General features: G+C 40.0%; 1 long non-coding RNA gene across 1 annotated transcript; it reads left to right on the top strand.

Moving 5' to 3' along the window:
- Positions 1–9,771: 9,771 nt before the first annotated feature.
- Positions 9,772–11,303, top strand: LOC124328847. The gene is made up of 2 exons (XR_006916516.1): positions 9,772–9,955; positions 11,042–11,303. It is a non-coding gene; the product is annotated as an uncharacterized LOC124328847 (long non-coding RNA).
- Positions 11,304–22,287: the final 10,984 nt, after the last annotated feature.

The following is a 22,287-nucleotide window of genomic DNA, read 5'->3' as shown; positions in this document are numbered from 1 at the left end:
CCCGACTCTCTATTTAACTGTTGTGCAACTGCATTATTACGAATGTATAATGTAGTACGTATGTATAAGGAAGTCTATGGCATATGTCTGATGTTTGTATGCTTGTTTTTTTTAATCAGATTAGGCGTGTTGTTGGTATATCGTTTGCGATGTTATCCAACAAACAGAACACCCTAGAAATCTGGACTTTCTTTTCATAAGCGATTTAAAAAAATCATAATAGAAGAAAATCGGGGGGATCCCTGAGGAGACGAAAAAAAAAAAAAACAGAGAGGGGGGGGGGGGGAGAATAACTGCTGCTGTGTTTCTTTGAATGAAGGTGTTGGCCAGATGTTGACGCAATCATCAATAGATCGACGGGGAGCAATTGAACAAGAGCGCGAAAAAAAAGGTGCCCCCCTTGCGTCCCTTTTTTTTCAAAAGTAAAAAAGCGCGCCAAAAAATGGGGACCAGGTGAATTATATTTTGATAGACGCGTCAAGAAGAAACTGGTGAGAGGGGAGAGATGGTGTGTGTGTTCTTTTGTTCTCGATTGACATCATGAGGCCATCGAGGGGGGGGGGGGAGCGAGAGAAGTTAATAATAATAAGAATCTGGCACTCTATTATGTATACTACGTGATGCTGAGTTTGAATACACACAGCGCGGAACAAAAAAAAAATCAAAAGAAATATAAATAAAAAAAAAGTTGTTCGATCAAGCGTCTGACAGCGAGAGTCGGGACGCTCTGGCGTCGGAGCCCAGCACGTGCGCTGACATCAGGAGAAGGTCGACATTGACTTTTTTGGAACGCTCTATGTTTATAAAAAGTTATTGAGGGTGGGGCACGCCCTCGCTTTTGGGTGTAACCAACCGAGCGTGAACGGGTCGACAGATATATCCGAACTATATAGCTACTATAGATTCGATATATATATTTTTTGTTGCGTATTTTATTTTGAGAGGGGAGCTGCTGCTGATGGCCATCTGACTTCGAGTGCCATTTGTGATCGACACGGAGTGATGGATACAGTCGATCCTCCTCCCCCCCCCCCTCAATAATATATTCGGCACGCCCTTATTATTATGATTATATAATTTAAATAATTTAATTGGAGTTACAGAAGCCGCGACTAAAATTAGTATACTATAGGCCCATATGGAGATCACCAGGGTATGAATAATAATAAGGAATTACAGGCGAATGATTTTCCTTTTTTTTTGGGTATAAATTATATAAGAGGATAGAAAAGTGAAAGAAAAGACGAATTTAGGCATCGTGAGAGAAACTTGCCTAGCTACTAAATCCCGACGCGGCTTATTTATATACCCACTATACGTATCAATTTATTATATTCTGCTGTGTGTAGTAGGCTCTGTGCTGTGTGTGTGACCCCTGTGTGAACTCATAGAGGCGAGCGTATGAAGAAAAAGACCGGACGTGGTTTATTTCTTTTCTCAAGGTGCCATTTACTTGTGTGTGTGTGTGCTTCATGTTGTGCATGTTGTACACATCTATTTCTTTTCCAACTTCCTTTATTTTTTTCTTTCTTTCTTTTCCAAAAAGCTCAAGGTGGTTGAAAATAGAGGGGGTGATCTAGAGCCCCGGTGCTGTTGCTGTGATGGTGTATATAGGTGCTCTTCGTCGTGGGAAACGTGTGTCGGTGGAGGATTAAAAAAAAATATACCCACGAATATGTGTCGAGCTCTGAAATGAAGAAGAAGAAGAAGAGCCTCTCTTTTCTTCTCTGTTTTCTTCTCAGTTTCTTTTCAACGAGTTGTTATCTACCTGGGAGGATTTTAACCGAAGCCAAAAGAAGTGGACAAACATCTCTCTCTCTCCGCGCTAAAAATGTTAGCCGGGCTTATACACCATGCAGCATCGTATAACCGTTTTCGCTATAATACGGAACCCCTCCCTTATGCTGTTCTCCAAAAGTTTCTCTTCTTTTTTCGTCACCAGATTATAGGAAAAACCTTTTCAATGTATCTCTCTCTTTCTCTTTCCTGTTCTTAAAAACAAGAAAAGCTTTTTGGCAAAAGAGAGAAAAAAATAATACAAATATATCTTCTTCTTCTTGTAACAGAGACGAATAATATTCAAGCCGACAGATGTCTCCCAATTTGACCCCAAGACCCTGTGTAGAGCGATATCGATATACACTCTAGGAGAAAGCTATAGAGCTATGGAGAACATAGGGAGGGGGTTAAACGCTTTTCTCCGTCTGCTGTCTACGTATAAATAAATCAACATGAACACACACCAGGTGCTGCACTGGTTGCGTGACTGTACCATTACGCGTGTTTTTTATCTTTGAAAGCTCTCTTTTCCTATATATACTATTACTCCTTTTTTTACCGGAACACAGCACACACGCCGGATTGCAGCATAGACGATGATGACAATAACAAAACGGTAACAAAAGACACGCGCTGTATATACAGCACAAACGCGAGGAAATGATGGATGAATCGGCGGATGGATGGATCACAACCCTCTCTTAAATGCTGCAGACGGCTGCTGTTGGTGCTGTGCGTGGCCAGCAGTTGTTGATAGCTAAATGGAATGAACGGATTTATCAGAGAGTTCGACCTCCTTTTTTGTTAACGTAATTATTACTCTCCTTTTTTGCTTCGATTAAAAGCTATGCTGGGCTCATCCTATACAATATTCTTGGCTATTTGATTCTTATATTGAAAAGTATTTAATCGCCAGGTACAGCAGCAGCAGTTTAATATAATGAAGAAAAAAAAGGTTAAGTAACCGACAGTTGTCGAATCTCTCCGCCCCCCTTGCCATTCAAATAGTTAATTCAATGCATGCACGCGCACAGCACAGCCCTCCATCACACAATCGCCGGAGAAGAGTAGAGCAATAAGTAACTGGAAGAACTTATTATATATAGCAACAGCACTTTTCTTTTTCGTATATAGAGCTCTGCGTCTAGTATGTAATTAGTCCGACAAGGCATCTGGCTCAGCTCTCTGCTGCTGCTGTGTGTGTTCAAAGGTGACACAAAAGGCCGAGGTGATGTACTGGCACTCGCGCGCCGTCGTCTATTGCCATTATGGAGCTGTTGAATTGGAATGAATCAACACTGGATTAGACACAATGTCCATACAATTTCTAATATACCTTCAAGTCCTATTTTATAACTATAAAAAATGTATAGTACTATATTTGCATGTCAATGCGTGCCTTACGTAACTCTCTCTCTCTCTCGGCCCATATATATAATGGACGAGAGGGGAGACCCGCCAAGTTTTCAAGTGGCTATTGTCCACCGGGCGAGATTGACAGGCACGCAATATGTGCTGCTGCTGCTGCTGGGACGTGATGACATGTCATCGAGTTTGTGGAGTGGCGTCGTATGGGGACGCCGAAATATATAATAAATAATAATACATCAACAAAAAGAAAAAAGAAGAAAAAAAAAAAACCTCCTTCCAAAAACGACGCTGGGGTTGATATAGAAATGAATAATAATAGAGAATATAATATGTGAAAAGCTTCCAACCCCCCTGTGCCAACCCCCTCGGCCAACCCCTTTTCGATTCATCTCCAGTCAAGAGGGTTGGATCTACGGTTTTTTCTTGTCAAAATCTGCTGCCGTTGATCAATAGAAATCATAATAAATCTATGGAACATAACACACACAGGAGAGAGATGAGGAATGAAAAAAGGGAACGGATAAAAGGCTTGAGCTGGGGGAGTTGCACAAGGTGGGGCACTTGATGAGCCTGTATTATCGAAATACGACCGACCGACTCAAGAGGGACGTCGTCACCGAGTGGGTAATCAACGTGATTGACTCACTCCGCACGTTTTTACTGACAGACTTTATTCTTTCGTCGATCCAGCAGCTGCTGCTGCTGCTCCTCTCAGCGACAATAGAACTCGTGTCCTTTTTTTTAGAATTTTCAAGAGCTCATATTTATATTATTCGAAATTCCCGCGTTTTTTTACAGTGTTTGAAATGCTCCATAGTTGTTGGTGACAACTTGATGGCATACCACCCGACAGATTTTCGACAGAACTTTTTTAGATCTTTTCGACGACCCCTAACCAGCTCAGTAGGACTATAGGATTGAACTATTTGATTCCGGTATCGGGTGCGACCGCGTTGACGGATTTGTGTGTGCGGATCAGACACCAGAAACATATGACCCTTTTTTTTCTTCTTTTCTTTCCTTTTGACATGAGTAGGCCTTTTTTTTCCTGTTTAAAAAAAAGGAGAACATCGTAATAGGACACCGGTAGTAAGAATATAAGAAGGTGCTAGTCGTATGTTGAAGAAGCAACGGGGAACCCCGGAGGATTTCACAGAGTAATAGCTATAGCTGCTGGTGGATGGGAAAATCTTCGACTGGTCTTACACATGCACACACATTGAAGGGATTTAGTTGCACGAATATCCATCCCAAAAAGGAAACAATGTCTTTCCCTGTTATAAATATCTGACGTATAGTATTAACTGGATATAATTTCGTTCGTTTTCTGGCCATCATCTTCATCATCATCACGTCTGGTTTGATGTATAATACAACGAACGTTTGATTATATGGATCAAAGAACAAAGGGAGTATACGTGATTTCATGTGGGGCAGTTCAGATTTTTATTTTTTTAATTCTTCAAAATTGGAAGTTGTTACGCAGCTGTGTAGGCTAGAGTGTTTTCATATATAAGAGAGAGGTAGGTGATGACGGTGTGATGGGGTACACAACAGTTCCCATCACTAGTTGATTACCTTTGCTCGCCCTCCCCCTTGTACCTCACATAGAACGCTGCTCCCCTCCGTACGTCATCTCCCTTGTGCCTTTCTCCAGACAATTATCTCTAATAACCTCTCTCTTCCTTTCACACAGGTTGGTCTATTTATATGTTTCTTCTTCTTCTTTTTTTTTCCTTTCCTTTAAGAAAAAGATGAAAGAAATGGTTTTAACCTCTGCGTCTGCTGCTGGGCTGTGAGAACCGTAAAAGACCTCGATTACATCAATGTCTGAAGATGACGTCACTCTATCTGATGAGTCAATTGCTGTTACTCTATACCCTGCTGGGAATACTATATAGACCTCCGCTCATCGTCATGGCCTGTGGCGTGATAATATCCTATTTTACAAATCATTAAACCAATCAAGTCTGGAGATCGTCACACTACCATTTTAGGTGACCTGACGATCACAGGATAACAGCAACACCATTGTTTATAGTCCGGAGTGTGTCTGCTGCATATCCAGTGAAGCAGCATGGCCATTTCGCCTAAATAATGTCGCTTTTAGTTCTTTATAATCAAGATTATAGGAGATACATTCCCCTCTCCAATCCGGAAAGTCTAAAATGTATAGTCGCTTATATTTATCTGTTATTTTTATGTGTGATATTATGTTAGTGACGGGGAAAGAAGAAACCGGTTTCGAAAAAAGGTCTCACGGACTTTGGAAAATAAAAAGCAAGAAAGTAAGTGCTGGAGACGCGGTGAGGTGGGTATATGGTGGTCAGTTTAGTTGACTCCCAGGTGTAATCAATACACACCTACGTGGTGACCGGATGTCCGGAGATAATGGCGATGGTACCTTTTATTCTCCGGCCCCTGCGGCATCAATTAAGCAACACAGGACGTGCAGCGATAAAGAACAAGATGGCCAAAAAGTATTGCTTTATCCTACAGGCGCTTGACTCGGCGCTGTAGCTTTTCTTTTTTCAAAAAAAGAAAGATGAAAAGGTAAAGATAAAGAAAAATGGGAAAAAAGAGGGTGGAAAAAGAGAAGTCCTCCTCTCTCCCTATTTTGGCGCCCAAAAGTCCCTCCTGCTCACAATGTGTTCTCCAAAAAGCCCGCGCCCGAAACCCCTGGTTTCTTTGTTGTGGTTCGGGCTTATTTGGCTCGGAGCTACGAGTCCTCGGGCTTCAAACCAAACTGAAACAATCCCCTCAGGCTATATAGTATACTATACTCTACTTTTTCGAGTAGATGATACACCCAGACGAGTTATATATATGCGTAAGACTTTCCCTCTCTCTCTTATTTTTTCTTCTTCTATTTCTCGTATTTTATTATTCCCTTGCTTCTTTTTTGAAAAGAAAGAAGGGAAGAAAGATACTATAGACTATTATAATATATGTCTAACATGTGGCAGTATATCTGATCAATTATTCAGGCTCGGGGCCTTCAGGTATGGCAGTGGCACGTGAATTCGATCGCCGTATGTTGACAAAAATGGCCTTCGGGAATGCTGCCATCGGTCTTCTTATTTCCGATTGCTACCTGGCTTTAGCTTCTCTCTCTCTAAGACTCTTATATATACCTATATACCTGCTGGCTCACGTATCGCTCATTATACATGGAGGTGATGTTCTTATTATTGTTATATGAGCTAGCCGTCGATGATATGCAGGAAGGGGGGGGGGGGGTTGTTTCGTATAACCTATACACCAGCACGAAGAGAGGAGAGGGCGTTTTCTTTTTCTTTTTTCCCTTTTCCAGTTGTTTTCCCACGGCGTTTCGTTTTCTCTTTTTTTTTTCTCTCGGACGCATCATCGTGATGCATAATAAACTGAAATTTTTTTGTTTTTTTCAACCGTCGACTTTCCTGTGCATCGTGATCAAGCACCGCTACATTTTACGAGGGCGGAAGCTCAGTTATATACAGTTGCCTTCGTTGGTTTGACAGTTCCGCTCTGAACAACATCGTTACATCAATACCAACACCCGCAATAAATCAATCTAATAGGTTTATTGGCTGATGTTGAAGATATTACAAGAATAAATCAATTTAATTATATAATTTTGTTAATAAACCAAATGTGGAAACCGGTGGAAACTTGTATTTTTTTTTCGGGACGAAAATTTGTTTGGAATCTAAAGCAGCTGAGTAATTTAAATAAATTAAATCCTCATACCAACGCATTTGACGATAAAATACAAGTTAGCCTACGTATATTTTGTGTTTCAAACGGAATTCCGTTTTGACATTTGACAGTAACACCGTGCATCATGACAGGCTATCCGCTGTCCTCCTCCTTTTTTTCCTAGGAAATTTGAAAAAAGTAAAATAAAAAATAAATGTATGATACGTTTTTACGACACCAGGAACAGGATGTGCGCGCATTCAAAGAATCGGGGCCTGAAATTAAAAAAAAAAAAGAGAAGAGAACAAAACCGACGACGACATCGCTGCATGTTATATGGCTGGCTATAGTTGCACCTTCAACGACATGTATATAAGATACCTGCGATGCTGTGCTGTGTGTAGTACTATTCACTTTTCTCCCTTTTGCCGCGGTGTCAGCGCCCCGTGTAACAAACTTATTCTTCTCTTATATTTAGGGTACGTCACTCCGTTGTGTCCGATTCTTTGGGAGAAGAAAAAGTAGGAAAATATGACCAACTGGGCAGGTCCAGCCGTGTGTTTGGGGGGGGGGGGGGGGGTTGAAAGACGACCAAGAAGAAGAATAAGGGAGGAAGCACTTGTTAGACTAACAAACCATAGAGGAAATCCGGTCATTTTCCCTCTCAACTTATCCGGCGAGTTTTTTTCTTCTTCTTTTTTTTTCTGGGGAAAAAATAAGAGAGAGAGAGGGAAAAAACGGAGTGTAACTACAACCCTTGAAAGTCTGGAAACCACCCCGACCAGACAAATAATAGGCCCTCTCTTTTTATTTTTTGCCTCCATCCGCTGTGTGTTCAACTCCCCTCAAATCCGAAAAGTCACCGTACATAATCCACAGTTAAAATCTGTGTGTACGAAAGGGGCGAGGATGTCTTGAACTTGTTCATACAATAGGGGCCCTCCTAAGTTGATCCATATATTTATTACACCACAGGGCTAAGCGGGATCGGCTCAAAAGTCATTGGCTCCGATATAGATATGCCACCATGTAGGCTATATAGATGTACACCACTAGATTTGACTTGCTGCCTCGTCCTTCTACATCATCGGTTTTACGATGACCTTATCATTCGGAGACCGACTCTTCATGATTTCCCAGCTATAATATAGGCTATTTTATCTTTCCCACAACCCGCATTGGCGGATCGCAACAAGTTAGTTACCACGCGGTTCATTCAGTTGAATGACATCAAGTAGGACTCACATTATTATTCTTGTAAGAATTCAAAGAAGCTGATGCCTTTCACTAATCGCATTTGACAAGATTAACATTAAACTGCAAATATATTACACATAGCACGCTATAAATTAACCTACAGTATTTTCAGTGACATTTTGTTGTTTATGCTATATGTTCGGTGTTATAATAGGCTAACCTGTTGCATACGTTGCCAATAAGATTTTGTAATAGTTTTAGCTGACACTCAACATAGCTTCGCTCAACATAAAATAAATATTTTCAAGTATTAAAGTTGTGTAATAGACAACATTATTCTTTCAAAAAATTCAAACTGCATATCTAATAAATCTAAAGTAAAATAGTTATTAAAAAATGAAATCCTATTAAAACATTTATTTAGAGGGTATAGTATGGAACGCCGTTTGTGCCACTTCAAAAAAAAAAATAATGCAACGTTGTTTTGTAGGGGAGAGTAGTAGGGTTGGCCCCCTTTTTTTATTTTCTCTCCCATTTCCTTCCATCAACACCTTTTTGATATCTTTTGGTCTAAAAAAAGAGCAAAAATTCATTTATCTTGAACGTATTTTTTGAACATTTTATTAGTTACAATTCCAGCGTTATTAAAGTTATAAAACGAAAAAAATGACGCAACATGCCCCTACAACGGGGCCTTTTGGCTTTCCCCGTAATTCTAATGGGAAAACAGCCGAAACGGGGGTTGATTTGAAACCTCGATTTTGATAAAATAAATCATAATATCAGCGATTTATTTTTTCAGTGTGGTTTTTATATAATTGCCTTGGTTGGTTTTTAATATCCATAAGTAATTTGAGCTAATTCAAAAATTCAGTTATTCTCAGCAATGACAATTTTCCATAAGACAACTAGCCCTACGGTGAAAGGCAGAAATAGCCCCAACAAGGTCGTCTACACAAAATATATTTTATGCCACTATAATTTATTTTTCTGTTTACGCCTTTACATACAGTCGATAGAAGATAAAATTTTCTATTTCACTAGTATTTTTAAATATTTGTATTATTATTCCAAAAGAAATTATCTGAAAAAGCTTTTCGAAAAATATTACATCAGAAAAGTCAAAAATTATTTTTACTTTTATCTTCAGAACGACTAGTCACATATTATTCAAATTTCCAATATAAGTGCGCATGATAATGATGCCCACATGATTAAAAGCTAAATTTTTAAAATTGAATACATTACAATTTTTTTGTACGATGAAACCAATTTTAAAATATAACAAAATTCATTATTTTAAATATAACTTTTTTCCCCATCTAATACTGAAACAACTTTTTTAAAAAGAGGCTTGGCTCAGACTCGGTGTTCATTATAAACTTTATAGACAATCAGTACAGGTCTTCATCTCCCATTTGCTTCCAACAGATTATTCATTTAAACCAACCAAGGTAGCTTCAGAACGCAAATCTATCATCAAAATATAAGCAGCAATTTGGTAGCATTTGTTTGGATATTTTGAGATCCCACTGGTCACCTGAAATCACCATTTCTAAAGTGCTAGGTTGATTAGGTTAATTGCTTCATATTTATAATTATGGTAAAAAACAACTGCAACTCATGTTTCAACCACTTGAGGTCGCCACTTTATGGTGTTTTTTCATTAATTGTATTCGTACTTTTTGTTATTGCTAGATGGCATGCAACATCTGCTGCGGCATAACTGGACCTACCTGTACGCTTCCTGCATCCATTGTCATTAACGCACGAAAGCCACGCCAAGTCAGAAGCAACGAATTTGAAGTTATATCTTGTGTAAAGTAAAGTTTGACATTTTAACAAGCAAATTCTCACTCGAGTGGTCCAAAGACCCCTTTTTGTAGGAGGTGGTTTTTGCCGGGAAAAGGACTTGACACATCCGGAACAGGTCTGTTTTGTGTAGCATCGCAGTACCGCACTAACTTTGCAAATATCGGATTTGGATTTGTTATAGTTTAAAAGATAATCGGGAATTAATTTCCCCAAAAATCTGAAATTCCCCCTTGTCAGCATTACTTTTTGCCGTTCAAAGAGCGAGTTAAAAAATATTTATTGAAAATGTTAGTTAACTATAGCCTATTCCGGTTACGGCCACGGAGCACACATCCCTTCTGTGTATTCATCGAAATCGAATCACCCACCCACCTTCAGTTGCCGGAAGCAATCGTACCTAGGTGAATAGCATTGTGGATTGTGGGAAATGGAATAGAATCCCACAGTCCACAATCCACAATGCTTTCTAGGTACGATTGCCTCTGGCAGCTTCGAGTGGGTGGCTGATTCGATTTCGATGAATACACAGAAGGGATGTGTGCTCAGTGGCCGTAACTGGAGTAGGCTATGTGGTTAACTCTTCTAGAACGATTTCTAACTCAACGTCGCCACTTGTGTATTTTTCTTCCTTCCCTTTTTTCCCTCTTCTTGTTGCAACCGAAGCAAATTATTCAGTCACGCTTGAAAGTTTCTGGAGCAGGCAAATTGCTCTATATGTTTTTATTTCAAGTTGACGGAAGGTATACTGAGAATTCAACTACTCCCCCATTTTTTAATCCCTTTTTCACCTTTTAAAGAACAGAATGAGAGAAAGAAAAAGTGAAAAAGGGATTAAAAAATTGGGGAGTAGTTTGATTCTCAGTAGATACCTTCCGTCAACTTGAAATAAAAACATATAGATCAATTTGCCTGCTCCAGAAACTTTCAAGCGTGACTGTATCTATATTCTACGTTTAAAAAACGATAGGCTAAAAAAGGAGAATTTTGTATCAATATTTCCCCCCTGTAAATTTGCCCTTTGAATCACAAAAAGTGATGCGGACAATGGTTTTCTCGATGTTTTCCGATTTTATTCCCGAATAGCTCCTCCTATAAGAAATCTGAATCCGGTCTATGTATATAATTGGAATCTGCTTGCGATCCTGCTGCAAAAACAAACTCTTATCGGATAATTCAAGTCTCTTCCCGGATTCCATTTCAGGAACGGCCTCTACCAAAACGTGTTGGACTTTGGACAACTTTAAAAGGAGATTTATTGTCAAGCAAAACATTAAAATCGCATTTGATACCCAAACCAAAGTGACACATTACTGTAATCGGGATTAACATTTTTTAATTGGACAAAAAAGTATCAATTAAACTGTGTTGATTAACTTTTATTATTTTAGCGTGCCTGTGTGCGCGACCTGCGCTTGAGTACTGTACATACTGTGATGGTTCACAATAGAAATAATCTCAAGAAAGGCAAGGAGTTTTCTATAGCTTTGTATTACGATGGTTGCGGATTACAATGCCGGGTTTCGACTCTGCTGGATAAACAGAGTGTGGGGCTTTATATAGACGGGGAATCATGGTCTACGATTGGAAGCATTCGTATGCATCGTGTTTGATCGTAATCAAAAGTGGCGTTTTAAGACGGAAACGATTTTCAACGTCTTCAGGATGTCGATCTAGCCATCTAGCCAAGTCATTGCCGTCATCCATAAAAACAAGTTCATGTACCTTCGGAATTTCGCACTCGCGTAGACCGGACTTCTACTTAATGCATCTGCATTTTGGTGTAACTTTCCTGGTCTATAATGTTTTTCCATATCAAATTGTTGTAAGTAGAGTGATTAACGAGCTAGTCTTCCCGTTGGTTCTCTTTTACCCATTAGATATCTTAAAGAAGCGGGGTCAGTCACAATAGTGAAATTCGTTCCAAATAAATATGGAAAGAATGTCTTCACCGTGTGGTAAATGGCGAACGCTTCTTTTTCCGTCGTGCACCACTTGATTTGAAGATCGTTTAATTGTTTAGATTTATACGCTTTTGGTTGCTCTTAAGAGTCCATGATTGACTCCTGTTCAGATGCTGGTTCACTGCAAGCATTTGGCATTTGTGATAATATGCCACCGACGCTGTAGCCACACGCATCCGTGTGTATGATGAAAGGTTGCACAAAATCCGGATACGCGAGCACGGGCGCCGTGCATAGGAGCTCCTTTATCTTTTCAAATGCTGTTTGTGCTTCAAATCCCAGTGCCATTGCACTTTGCTGCGTGTGAGCTGGGTGAGTGCATGGACTATATCTGCGAATTGATCGATGACTTTCCTATAATATCCTGCAATCCCTAAGAACGATCTTAGGTGTTCCATCTTTTTGGGTATAGGAAAGTTGCGAAGGTTTGATCAAGGTTTGATTTTTGAATTTCTGATGTTCTAAATGCAGATCTGATGCTGCTACTTGGTATGTTTGTGAACGATACTCGAGGGGATTGATTTCTAATTCGGCTGTGTGTAGTTTTTAAGTTAGTTTCCTTTGTTCTTTTTCCTTTGATTTAATTTCGCTATTTAACTTTTTTCTGTACTTCTTTGAAGTAGTTTCGGCTGCTTTTAATTTAGTTTCTGCGAGAGTCGAGAGTGATTCTGCTAAGACTGATTGATATGCATTGAATTCTAGTATTAGACTATTTCTTTTTTTCGGTTGGTAAAAATTCTTGTGAATAATAGTGGGAGATTGTTGTTCGATCAGAGTCGGATTGAGGGCTATCTGCGCTACGGGAACATTTAGATGGTAGTGGGCTGGGTTGCTGATTTCTTAAAGGAGTTGGTGGTCTAATTATTCGAGCACGTACTGCAATAGGGAGATTGGATGTACGCACGATTGATAAATCTGGGTAGGTTGTTGGAATGGGGAAAGTTATGGCTGAGTATTGAGGGGGAGATTCGATAGAAAGTATTGGTTCGAAAGTAATTTCTTGTACATTTGGATATGCGGATGGTCTAATATTTGAGTTGGGATCGTGGTCAGGGTAAGTTATAGCCCTAATTTCGCTTTCTCGAAGAGCGGATGCTCCGTGAGGGTCAATAGGGTCAAAATTTGATTTTATATTTGACATTGACTTACTCCGAAATGAAGCCAATCCCGCTGTGGGAGCAGCTGTAACGTAGTTAGTGATGGATGTAGTGATGTATGGTTGTTCTGGAAGAGATGGTGGATCGTATGGCAAGGTCTTCAATTGTAACAGTTCGTTACGGGGGTTAAAGCTGATTAATTAAAGATGACGATTCGTTAGAAGTGTGATGATACTCACATACACAATAATAACACAATAACAATGAAAGACTTTTCAATAGTGTATTTACCACTTGTGGAGTACAGCTGCCGGTGACGATCTGCCGGGACTAGGCAGACGTCGGGCTTTTATAACAGGGTGTGATGTTTGTCACAATACCAATAAAGACAAGTACACTTAAAAGACTGTAGAAACGTTTATTTACCAAGATGTTAGGGTTGCAGTTGCCGGTGACGATCTGCCGGGATTAGGCAGACGTCGGGCTTTTATACTGGGGGAAGACAAAGAGAAACTCAGGGACACATGTGTTAGGAAAACCACAGAATAAGAAAGGGGGATGTTCGGTCCACTGGTTCGTCACGGCCAGCACCCACGAGTTGTTGGGGGACGTTGACCAGCTTTCCTTAATTAGAAAAGCGTGAAGAAAAGTCAAGCAACTTCACGGTTGCTTAGATAAAGAGAAATAGCATATGGAAGCTGGGCGAGTCGTTACACTCCTCCCCTTCACGGTGATTTTCTTAGTTAGCGGGGAAGGAAATAGGAGTAAATACACAATTTTGAAGTCAGTTTCTATTTTGCTGCTAATCTAATAACTTACATATTTTTTAAAGCATACTATCCACCACCTTTTACATACGATACTACAGATAATAGAAATGCATATAAATCAATAACCACAACCATTTGAATAATAGCGCATACTTCATATTATAGGCATTTCAACAACAGTTATTTAATAAAATTGCCGTCTGGCTCTTTTTAACTGTTGTGCCTGGTACTCATATTTTTAATATAAGTCCAAGCTATCCCTATTATACTATCGGATTAAAACACGACGATGACATCGATATTCCACCTCACTCCGAAGGAGTATTGGCGGGGAATACATATTTTGTAAATAATATGACGGGACATAACCTGGTGGTGATGGTGATCGTAGTTCTCCCCGTTGATCCAGAGGACTCCTGCGTCGCCGTGAAGATGTAGCCTCCGGCGAATACGGTGGTGGTGATGGTGGTGGCGAGTCCGGCCAGGCCCGGTCTTGGCTGTCTTCTGATGGGTGTTCCTCAGCCGCCAAGTGAGGGTTTTCCTCCGTCGCGTCGCTGTCCACCCCTTCGTCTTCGTCCTCCTCGTCGTTCGACTCGCTTAGATCCACGATTTCCTGGCGGACGTAGGCGATAGGGATCTCCGCCTCCTCTTCGGTTTGGGAAGAACTTTCGACTACGTTTGGGGGTTCTTCCAATTCCGTCAAGTTACCTTCGACCAGGATTTGCCCCTGGGCGAATCGTCGAGTTGTCGCGATAATGATGGGTTCGTAAGGTTGTTGCCTCTCGACCGTGGCTGGTATTTTTCTCACATCCACTGTCACGTCCAAAAGGGCGATCGTGCCCTCTTGTTGCTGACTCGTTAGTGCAAAAGTCTTCTCAAGGATCGCTCGGTTCTCAGACATTGTACTTCTTGAAGTAAGGTACATTACTGAAGAATTGATATCGCAGCGCACCGTATTTATAGGACAAATGTGGGGGCATTCAGTACAACTTTTTTTTTATAGGGTGTTAATGAATTGTCACTGATGTGTAAAGTTGGAGTTTAATGAAATAAAAATCTGTTATAACAATTTGTCCTTAATAATTTGGTTTGCTGTTACGCCTAAGAGTGCAAAACTATTATGGATTAGAGAGTAGAGAAAGTGCAAATTTGGAAATTACTGATACATATTAAAAAAAATGAATTAACTACTGCATTTAAATTGGGAAATTAATAGGTTTAGAAATTGTTTAATCTAATTGTGATGATAAACAATGATAACAATAATAACAAATAAGAGACTTTAACAATAGTGTATTTACCGATGTTGGGCTACAGCTGCCGGTGACGATCTGCCGGGACTAGGCAGACGTCGGGCTTTTATAGTGGGTGAAGACAAAGAGAAACTTGGGGAAACATACTGCACCATAACCAATGGTTATGGTCCAATAGACAAATACAAAGAAAGGAAAGTAGGAGATTTGGTCCAGTGATCAGTCACGGCCAATGAAGAGAAAGGCTAAGGCAGAATGCCTAATAGAGCGTCAAGCAGGTGTGAGTTACTTGGCCTCTACTAGAAGTGAAGAGGGTGGGGCGAGTTGTTACACTCCTCCCTTTCCCGGTGGTACTGTTTTGGTGGGGGGGGGGGAAGAATACACAAGTAAACACATTCTTCAAGTCAGTTTTGAATTTGCTGCTAGGCTAAGTAGTTGTATATTTAGTATATTAAAAGCAAAGAAACATACATGGATATTATGTAAGTAAGTAAATTATCAGAGTAAATAATCAGTATAAAAGTAAGTACATATTAGAATACATACGTAAACCATTACCAAATCAATATAATAATAATAATAAAAAATTTAATAGTACTGACGTCTGGCTCGCTTTAGTTGTTGCGAGTAAAACTCGTACTTGTAGTACAAGTCTAGACAATCGCGATTGTGTTGCTGAATGAGTTCGCGACGGTGATACCTATACTCCTCCTCACTACGAAGGAGTATAGGTGAGGAGTATAGATTTTGTAAGTAAAATGAGGGCACATACCCTGGCGGTGACGGCGATCGTATTCCGTCAATGTTCTACGTCGGTCTCGTTGTCGTGAAGAAGGTTCTGGTGAGTATGGTGGTGGTGATGGTGGTGGCGAGTCCGGCCAGGCGCGGTCTTGGCTGCTATCTGTTCCCGATGCTGTTTCCTCGTCCAACGGATGCGGGCCTGCTGAATCGCCATGTTCTTCCGAGCGCTCTTCTATGTTCTCCAGATCCGGATTCTCCACGGTTGTGTCGTCTTCTTCATCATCGTCTTCTTCATCGCTTTGCGTTAGGTCGACGAGCTCTTGACGAGCTACTGCAACTGGAACTGTTGGCCGGGTTTCGTTTACATCTGTAGCTCCGTTGACGTTGGCCCTTTCTTCAATCTCGTCCACTTCGACGATGTCTCGATCGATTAAAATTTGGTTTTGCGCGTATCGGCGAGTTGTTGCTAGGACGATTGGTCCATTGGGCTGATCGCTTTGGTGCTCCACTGTCGCCGGGATCTTGCGTAGCTCTACCGTCAAGTCCAAGAGTGAACTGTACCCTCTTGTCTTTGACTTGTTAGAGCAAAGGTTTTTTCAAGAATTGTTCTCGTGTTTTCTTGATTGTTTTCAGCCATGATGTGGATCTTAGACTACTGTTTCTTTTGACTTTGGAAGTCACCTCTTTATATACGGTAGTGTTTACCGTTGGATATTTAATTACTCGTTCCTTGTTTTCTTATTAATTAATGAAGTGTAAAGATGAGTAGGCTTAACGAAGTTTAAAGATGCTAAAATAGTTTTCCTGAACCATTTTGTTTAACGGTTGTGTGTCAAGAGTGCGAAGGTCTTGTGCAATACATGGATCATTATATGGGTGAAACTTGTTTACTTTTATTGGTTTGGAAATTTTTAGAGTAAATGAAAAAAAAAAAATAAAAAATAAATGAAAAGTCGGACAAAATGAATTAAGTACTATAGTTAAATTCGGAAATTAATAGTTAAAAAAAAAAAATGTTCAATTAGTGCAGTAAAGTTTTGAAATTAGTGATGTGTGGAAATGGATTAATTTGTTAGTTATTTTTTTTTTGAAATTAATTTTTTTTTCGTAGTGGATCAATTAGTTCAGTAAACTTTGGAAATTGGAAAAATTTATTCAGTGGTGAAACGATTAAGTGGTGTGTGAAAGAAGAAAATTTCTAAAGTGATCAATTTAGATGACATAGTTAGTTATCATCTCCAAATTCACTAAGGTCGTCTCCGGTGTACTTAGCAAATATACGATCTTTATCGAAAAGGATTTCTCTTTCAATATCGCTTTCTTCTGATCCACTTAACTCCATGGGTTCGGTAGTAATATACCGACAGCCAGGTGGGAGAGGCAAGCTTATACGCTTTTCTCCCTGCAAGCGTTTCAGGTTCCAAACTTTTAAAACCGGAGTCGTTTCGTCGTGACGACTCATTCCATCCTTGCTACTGGAAGCTGAAACAGTAGTCTCTAGTTCAGTAGTTTTTTGTTGGGTGGCTGTGGCTTCCACTGGATCCTCCCAGCCCTTGAAAGGTATCCCACAGAATTCAAATTTGGGTACATCTAGCTCTTCCAGAGGTGGCATCTCACACGATAATTCTGGTAAGTCTTCATAATCTGGTCTGAAGTTTGCCTTAGCCACAAGCATTTCATTGCTTTCGCGGATTCGTTCGCGGTAGTATTTTCCAAAACGGTCGTGGATGGTTGGTTTACTGACTGTTACTACTGGGTTTTGTTTTACTTGGGTTTTGATATTGTACAGGCGAAGGTATTGGTAAATGCTGTTGCGTTGTTCCTTTGCTGCGGTCGCAATGGGAGTGAGGTCAAACTTATTCACTACGTCTAGGCGGGCTTTGTTTGCTATCAGAATTTTTAGAGTTGGAACGTCACTTACATAGTGAGCTGGTGTATTTCCGTTGTTATCTAGTAGATTGACCATAGCTCCATTTTGAAGTAAGATTTTCACTATTTCTGGGCGTCCTTTTTCAACAGCTAGATGAATGTAGGAAACTGATTTGTGGATCCTCTTGTTCACAATGTATGGGAATTCTTCGAGGGTCACGAGTTGTTCCATGGTCCTTACATCATTTCTTCGAATTGCTGCTGATATCGGGCAGTTGTATTTTCTCCGGATTAGAAAAGATTGTGCTTTTGGTTTTAAACTGAGGATGTAGTCGATGCATTTTCGCGCTTGATGACTGATAGCCAATGTCAGTAAAATTCTTCGTTATGCAAGTCGTGGTCCAAGAGGTTTCCCCTTTGGATGTGGAGTAACTTCAATGTCTCCACGTCGTCTCTAGAAATTAGAATTTCGGTCACTGTCCTAGCCATCCTATCTTCTGGTAGGATGCTGGCATCCCGAGCAATTAGGTCGTCGACCATCCTTGTCCTATTCAGACGCACAGCTATCAGGAGTGCTGTTTCATTTTGTGGGTTGTATTCTTCTAAATTCGCGTCTCGTTGTAGAAGCACTTGGAAACACTCATATGCATCATGTTTAATTGCTATTAAAAGTGGCGTTTTTAGACGAAAACGATTTTCGATGTCCTCTGGGTGTCGGTCTAGCCACATAGATAAAGCATCGCCATCGTCCATTAAAACAAGTTCATGTACCTTGGGTATCTCGCGCTCAATTCCATGGCGAAAATAACCACTTCGTCTTCGGCTCATGTGCACGGTTGTGAAGCTCCAAATTTTCCGATGCTCGGACGGTTCTGCGGGAAAGTCTTCTTGATTCATTTCTATATGATGTAGACAAAGTTTAAATTGGTGCACTGTTAAACTAAAACTAACTACAGGTGCATGGTAAAATAGGTGAATATGTAGGGAGTGGTTTTAGAGCTGGATTCGGTTGAGAAAACTATTTGGTCTCGGCATTCTATCTATCGGTGCACTGGGGTTTACCACATAGGGGTACACGTCACCGGGAATAATCACTTGTGGTGCGGAAGCTATCATTGGTTGAAGCTGTTCTAGGGGCACTTCTTTGGTATCTAACTGATTCTTCCTTTCTAACCGCTTTCGTCGAAACGAGTCTTCTAGTGCGGGGAAAGGGTTTACGCGGGCGAATATATACATCACTAGGATAAGCATTACGAAACCGATTGTTGAAAATATGATTATTTTTAAATAGTCTGTCCAAGAAAACATTTCACCAATTCTGCTGTCTCGTTTCTCGGACATAATCATTCCGGACAAAGAGTTGTCGTGTGTCTCCTCTATTCGTCCAATAAGTTCAGTCAAAACATTAAGGTTTTTCATGTCAGCTGTCGAATGAGCAGGGTGTCCTTTTATTGCATAGTCAAAATCGTTTAATGGAAGTTCTTGAAATTCGGAAAAAAGGTTTAGATTAGGCGTGTGAATGGTTGGTATTTGTTCCACCCAACCACTATAGGTAACATTATGTTCCCAGTGGTATGTTTTTCCATTCAAGTTGATAAGGTTGGATTTCCAAAAACAGTCGGAGAACGGATAAATGGACCATCCATCGGTTCCTATTGTATAATTCTTGTTGTTGTACACTGTTAGCGGCTGATAACCACATTTTGTTTCTCTTGCTGTGACAAAAACTTGAACTCTTTCACATTCTTGCAAAAGCAACGATTGACCTAAACCTTGTAAACGTGAGCATGTTGGCAATTCTAACACTGAAGCGGCCAATAATCCGTTGGTTTGTGACAGGGTCACTGCTTGTAGTCTGCGTAGCACTGAAACTTGACAATAAATTTGGCGGATCTCTTTAGCGAGTTCATTTTCATGTTGGATTTCGATATGTCGTTTGTACTGTTCGTGAAAAGACTGCATGATCGGTGCTATAAATTCACTTATTGTCCTCCGGTCTATCGTCACCGGATTTTTAGTTGCGTTTTGCGGTGGATTATATCCAGAATAGTCGTCAACGGATGAGTTGATTGCTTTCGTTACAAGATGTATCGTTGTGGTTGGTTTAGTCATTTCTGGGTATGTGGCAGTCGAAGAGTCATAGTAGGCAACAGCATCGACTGCCTCTTCCACCCATATCGCGGCATCTAATGAAGACTTGTTCAAATATAAACTGGTAATTTCCGGTTGTTGTGGTTGTGGATGTATTGGTAGAACTGTTGAAAAAACGTCGGAATTATTTATAGGTATAGGTGTCTGTTGTTGAGTTGTCGGAGTGTTTGAAGAAATGTTCGTCTGTGCTGGTTCTGGAAACATTGGTGATTTTGTAGGTTGTAACCGGTTTTACCGTTGTAGAGTCTTCCCTTTTTATGGCGGTTGTAGTCGCTACGGTCGTTGTTGAAGTCGTTGTTGTGGGGGTTGTCGACGGCGTTGGCGTGGTCGTCGTTGGAGACGTATTAGATGTGGTTGCTGTAGACGTGGTTGTTGTAGACGTGGTTGTCGTTGGCGACGTAGCGGTTGTCTTAGACGTAGTTGTTGTAATTGTAGTCGTCGTCGGAGACGTAGTAAATGTGGTTGGATTTGGCGTAGTCGTCGTTGTAGTAGTTGACGTAGTGGGTTTCGGTGTATTCGTCGTAGTCGTAGTAGACGTAGTTGGCTTAATCGTAGTTGTCGTAGTTGGCGTAGTCGGCTTCGGCGTCCTTCTAGTTGTAGTACTTGTTGTCGGCTTAGGCGTTGTTCTAGTTGTAGTACTTGTAGTCGGCTTAGGCGTTGCTGTTATAGTACTTGTTGTCGGCTTAGGCGTTGTTGTAGTTGTAGTACTTGTAGTCGGCTTAGGCGTTGTAGTTGTGGTGTCTGATTCGTCTATCAGTGACTCGATGGTGTTTGCACGTTGAATATTGGAGGCATCGGTGGGAATAGTATCGCATAGAATGATAAATTTCTATACAATTCCAAAATTACAGATGGGGTAAGATGGGGAGAGTCCGTCAAATTCACTAACATTGGGCTGTGATACTCAAATTTCCATTTCTGATTTCGCGGCTTCTGATCTTTGTTGCAAAGCCCTAGATTTAGTCGTCCTTTGTCGTTTTCAATACACAGAAGAGAATTTAATTCCATAAACTGTCCTGTCAATTCATTTATTCCCCATCTCATACTATTTTTGTTGCAGGGCATCAATGTTGGTAGTGAGGTATGTTTAAAATTATCTATGTGGAGACACATATTAGAGGTGAATTTCCTCATAGTATAGTCTGTAGTATACTCGATTCTTTGATTTTGCTTGGAAAATTCTGTGTCTTGTTTGGTACACCGTTCTAATGTTACAGTTCGCATATTTCTCGCATGAGTCAAACAAGTTGAATTCATTTTATTTTCCTTCCTTTTTGTCTTCGGGATGAAACTTCTCCCATTAAACAAATCTTCTACTTCCGTAACACTTTCTGCTGGTCTACTCTGAAGTTCTTCTTGTACGAATTCCAATTCTTCTATTGTAATGTTTGGATACGCTCGTCGAAATGTCCCGTCCATGTTCTTAAATTCGAATTTCCACATTTGTCTGATTGAATGTGGTTCCATTTCACAAGGTAGAAGCTCTACTTTATCATTTAATGCTGTGAGACAACCTTTCTTCTCGGCTTCCATGAAATACATACGATATGCATCATAGATCCAAAGCGAATAGGATTTTGAGCAATCTTTGAAGAGCAAGTAGTCTGGTTTATTTACAGTAAGACAATAACAAATAAAAAGGAAGTTATACTATAGATGAATCTCGACAAGAGTACCAATTGGCACAAAAAAACGAAGAACAAGATGAAGATAAAGAAGAAAAAGAGAGACAAATAAAAGTGTATAGGGTTAGGAAAAAGAACGAGAAAAAAAGACAAGGATCCCGATCTCAAATGAAGTAGCAAATTAAAACTACGCGTTTTTTTGCGAGAATGTCAATACCGATCCTTTATAAGGATTTGCAACATGTGTCTTAAGCCGGGAAAGTTTCCCTACTTAAAAATTCTAATCAATATTTTTAAACAATGTTTTGTTTAAAATTTTGTGATTATCCTTATTATGAAATTGAAGAAGCGCATGAAAAAGATTACCAGGCTGATTACAAGAAAGAAGAAGTGACTGACAGACATAGTATTCATTAGTTTTCTCAATAAAGAATAGCCATTTAAATGCGTGTTTTTATCTCATTACGAAATTAAACACTACACTTATCAATCCTAGTAAATTCTTGATCTTGCAACCCAAGCTTAGCACAAAAACAATTCTTTTATATCTGGCTTGACCTTCTTTGTTTCTTGGTGTTAATTAAAATAGACTATCATATTGTTGAGCTCTTCTAAACGTATATGAATCTGTTCTGGATCAGCTCTGAACTCAAACAAACAAAAGAATCAACTTGGTTCTATTGCAGTTTGCAGAAGAAATATAACAGCCTGGTCGGGAGGCAATATGTACTAAGTAGTTTAATCGCGGCTGCACGTTCCATTCGCCCGCGTCTTACAGGTTCACCTTTTTTTACGTGCCTTTTAGGCCCAACTTTGGCGACATTCAGACCCAAGTTTTTTTTAGAAATAAAATGATGGTTAAATGTTAATTTGTTTGTATAAAAATTCATTTGTTAAAAAAATACGAAAGACGGGTTTTTTAGTGTTAACAAAAGATAATAATAGCCTAGAAATGTAAATGTTGGCCAAGTGATTATAGC

This window comes from Daphnia pulicaria, chromosome 1, assembly GCF_021234035.1.
Source record: "Daphnia pulicaria isolate SC F1-1A chromosome 1, SC_F0-13Bv2, whole genome shotgun sequence".
Lineage (NCBI taxonomy): Eukaryota > Metazoa > Arthropoda > Branchiopoda > Diplostraca > Daphniidae > Daphnia > Daphnia pulicaria.
Note: the sequence above shows the minus strand (reverse complement) of the source record. Positions and strands in the feature narration are given on the sequence as shown.